This window comes from Aquila chrysaetos, chromosome 6 (assembly GCF_900496995.4).
Source record: "Aquila chrysaetos chrysaetos chromosome 6, bAquChr1.4, whole genome shotgun sequence".
NCBI classification, from domain to species: Eukaryota; Metazoa; Chordata; class Aves; order Accipitriformes; family Accipitridae; genus Aquila; species Aquila chrysaetos.
This window is the reverse complement of record NC_044009.1, coordinates 33,875,505-33,879,816: the sequence shown is the minus strand read 5'-3', so window position 1 is coordinate 33,879,816 and position 4,312 is coordinate 33,875,505. Positions and strand designations below refer to the sequence as shown.

At 37.8% G+C, this 4,312-nt stretch overlaps 1 long non-coding RNA gene across 1 annotated transcript in view; it reads right to left on the bottom strand.

Moving 5' to 3' along the window:
* Window positions 1–512: 512 nt before the first annotated feature.
* The window catches only part of LOC121233405, a 5,512-nt gene continuing 1,712 nt past the window's right edge, over window positions 513–4,312 (bottom strand). The window contains exons 2-3 of the long non-coding RNA XR_005932727.1: window positions 2,729–2,914; window positions 513–751 (exon numbers count right to left, since the gene is read on the bottom strand). This is a non-coding gene — a long non-coding RNA (uncharacterized LOC121233405). The remainder of the gene's footprint in view (window positions 752–2,728; window positions 2,915–4,312) is intronic.

Genomic DNA, 4,312 nt, shown 5'->3' with positions numbered 1-4,312 from the left:
GTATTAAAGTTCAATCTTTACAATAAACTTTAAAGGATGTTTTCATTAGATTCCAGGGGAAAATCACATGAGTAAAGAGAGATACAAATATAATAGATGTAAGCCTTGCTTCTCGCAAGCTGAAACTGTAAATACACTGGTCACTAACTGGATTCTGCCAGAAGGAAAACTCATTCTGCTTTCAAATATCTACATAAGGGAAAACACTGTTATACAAGCTACCTAGCTTGAGGACACCATTGGCTGTATAAAACAAATCCCTCTCACTCAGGTTTCTTCAGCTCTGTTTACATTAATTTTATCCCCCCCCAAGGGCCAAGATTGTGAGCTGAAAGAGAATTATACGGGGTGAGTAGTTTTAATTTTGAGCGCTGAATGAAACACGTGCAGCTTAAAATCCTATATTACTTCACATCCCATGAACTCTTGAAAAGAGAAGTTCTAAGTGCATAAAAACAAATCCACTCCTTCCCTGAGAAAAACAGTACTAGCTGTTAAAGAAACCAGTGAATTTTACCCACCGACACAGGTACACCAGCGTACCAACACGACTGCAGAAGATGGGCTATTATAGTTCCAGCTATGAGAGCTGTCTCTTTATCTCAGCCTTCTTGGGTAGGTTTCTCCACCTCAGTCTTTTGTGTGTTAGCAAAGAGTCCTCTCACCCTCCGTAAAGCTGAGTCCTGGAGCAGATGGTATTTGCATGAAGGACTCTTCCTTGATGAATCTGTAATCTCCCTCACAGGAAGTTCTGACTCAAACATAAAACCAATAGACATTATTCTGCCTGCAGCAGAAATGCAGAGTTCAAACAGATTTGTTGAAAAGTATTTAAGCATTTTGGTAAGATATTTTAGAACATACTAACGCACATGTGTTAGCACAAAACCAGCCAATTAGAGTAAAACATTCTGGATGGTTTATTCCTGTTAACTCAAACATCAACAAGCAATCTCTTCTGGGTTACTGTTTAAGATGTCAGTGTTCTTGGGTTTCCATTTTAAGTGCTGAAGAAAAAAAATGCTGCCTAAAAATTTAGATTACAGGACAAACCTGATTAAAGTAGTTCAAAATTGAAAATGTTGTATTTGAAAATATTTTAAGAAATAGTTTTCTATAAAATATATTACTGGGGAATGCATGTAAATATACCCTTTCTTCTGACTTTTTAAAAGAAAGACAGTATTCTAAATGTTAAAGTCCAAAGCTGTGTTTTTATATTTGTAAATAGAATATCTTGTATTTAGTAAAACTTAAAATTTGCTTAGGTATAAAGAATCCAATTAATTTTATTGTATGTTATTCATAAGTGAAAATACCTCTTAGAGTCTTTGCAATCCTAGACAACTTTTCCTCTCCAAAAACTTTTCTAAGAGCCACACTTTCAAACGCTATCCTTTATTTTGTTGACGCACAGCATTGCTATGATAATTTTATTTATTTAGCCCTTTAAGATCTGATATATATGCCTGTGGTTATGTATTTATGACTATTGTCTTGAAGGCAGAAAAGCAGCACGTATGTCAGCCTCCCCAGCCCTATGGCACCCGGGGAAAACAGAAGGCTTTTCCTTGGGACTGTCTTCCAGGAGCCCCAGCGGAGCACAGCCACGGGCAGGGGAGCTCAGGCATATTGGGACCAATGAAGCCGAGTGGCCAGAAACAGAGTTACTGACATACAGCGCTAGTAGAAAAAATCTACTAGGTTTGTTAACTAGTGTATTTTACAGAGGAGGCTGACCCCAGCGGTAAGGAGAGTGGTGAGCTCCTTAGGAGTGCAAAGAGGAGAGGAGCAAGGGGAGTTCTGTGCACCAGGTAGGCAGCTGGAGAGAGGTATGCACTCACAACATAATTATATTAGTTTAGGATCAGAATCAAGCTTCTGATTCCAACAGAAAGGTTGGGGGATTATTAAAAATGCTGTTTAATTGCTGTGACTACCTCCTCTGTTAAAGTGTTAGACCTCTTGTTTCTCATTCATTATGGAACAAAAGACTAAGCATTTAAAATACTCCTTTGTCACCAAGACCTATAAGATAAACTGCTGCCCTACTCCTTTCCTATTAAGGCAAAAGAAAATAAAGTCTTCTCATCTGCTTATACTAGAAAGGTGATCTTGTTGAAATAGTTATGAGCTATGATTGGGGAGCATCTGTGCTCAATATTCCTCTTTACCACCTCTTCATCCCCAGCCCCAGTTCTGTTTTCTTTAATCAGATCAGAATCAGAAGTCATCCAGATATAACCCACTGTTCCCCCAACAGCTATAAGATCTTAGTTACATTCACAGAATAAATTAAAAAATAAAATATATACCATCAGGTAGAGTAAATGCCATGGTTCCCATGTGCATACCCTCTATCAGTTTCTCTCCATGGTTGCACCAAAACCCCTGAGTAAGAGGCTGGGATTTCTGGTGCCGTGTTACCCCAGTCTGCTGCAAGAGGCTCTTACCACAAAGGTGCTTTCATGATTACTGTTGTTAGTGGCACTGGAAAGTGTCAGAAACTGTGAAAAAGTTTTTTTGTTTGTTTTTGAGGAAGAAAAGCAAAAAAAAAAACCCAACCCCAAACTTACTCAGACAAATCTTTAGTTATTCTTACAATGTATAACAGGGCCCAGTCTGAACTCATATCTCAATAGATTACAATCCACATCATCTTGCATTTGGCAAAAGTGCCAATTCCTCAGAGCCACAAAGAACAATGTATACTTAAGTCCATACTCACCTCAATCAGTCTGTGTCTGCGCATTCTGTGGGGGATTTAGAGGATGCACAGGTCATTGTATCAGAGAACTGAAGAGACATATTACAGTACATTATGCTGGGCTTCACCTGGACTGGACACACATGAAAGGGAATTCAGCTGCCACAGCTCCCTTTGTATCTCCGTTTTTCAAATTCTGAAAACAAGCTAAAAAGGAGAAAAGGGACTCAACTTTTTTAAACCCATAAAAACTACTGGATAAAGATATAATCACAGTTTGAAGCAAGGTAAACAATATTATCATCAAATTACGGACACTTTTAAACTATATATTCTAAACACGATGTTTCCATGTTCATCGAAAATTTGTTTCCACCTACATTAATTGCATTACAGTGATTTAATGAAATGCCTTGTTAAATTGTTAGAAGAATAGGTAATATCCATATAAAAGGAAAAGAACAAAATATGGCACCTGGCAAGGTTTTAAGTAAAAAGCTTACTGTTAGGTATTTTGTATTGAATTTGTATAAATGACTCAAGTAGATGTAAGATACAAATGAGAAAAAAAAAAGAATCTTATGACAAAGAAAAAATTATAGAGCAGGATTTATCAGCCTTTCAGGTTTGCATTTCAACAAAACAGCCCATCTTGGTTTTGTGTGGAACTGGTTTTGAATTTGGAAGTAATATCTGTACCAGATAGATATTAGATGCAATACTGTACTAAAGAGCACTTTATTTTTCTAAGGATTTAGCAAGCATGATCCTTCTACACCAGATAATTGCCCCACGTGGGCATGTGATGTGCCTACCTCAGTCAAAACTTGCTGACCTCTATAGGAGTTTTACTTGACTTCAAGATATGGTCCAAGGTCTAGAGGTTGATTCTGGGAAGCACTGAAAGCCATCAGCCCCAATTACTTCGATGAGAATTGCAAACAAAAAGCTCCTCATACACTCAGGGAGCAGAGTAAAGATGAAGTTGTTCATAGTAAAAGCCATCTTATTAAAAGTATGAAAGTGTCTACAGATAAATTTCCAAAATTGATTGGGTGCCTTCTCTCTGAATTTAAAATACCTTCTCCTCCAGGAAAGCTGATCCTGTGGATGTGTCATGCACTTTTTCACAGATATAAACAAATTATTTCAATTTTCATTTTTTCAAACTGATAAACCAGAAAGCTGGTGGATTTAGCTGGAGTGCCATCCTTACATTAATGGAGGTAAAGAGCCAGACCCTGTCTTTGAGGAAAAGTGTTTGTGAGAAGGTGAGCAGCCGTGGTGGAAGTACTCAGTAAATTCTGGCTTAATTCTCTCAGCTCTTAATTGTACTTAGTTCAAGAGAAATGGCATCACCTGTATACATATATGTAACATTCCTTCAGTAATTACAACAAACAGCAAGCTTTGATTTTCACGACTTTGCTGAGTAGTGGCATGAGCTACATCATTAGCCACGTGGCGAATGGGTTTCCACCAGACAGCAGTAGCTGCAGCAAAGGCTATCCATTTCACTTTCTGTATAAGACCTCCCCACCCTTAATATGTTTATTCTGATAAACTTTTTTTTTTAATTTTACCTACTACCCTGTTGGCTTCCTC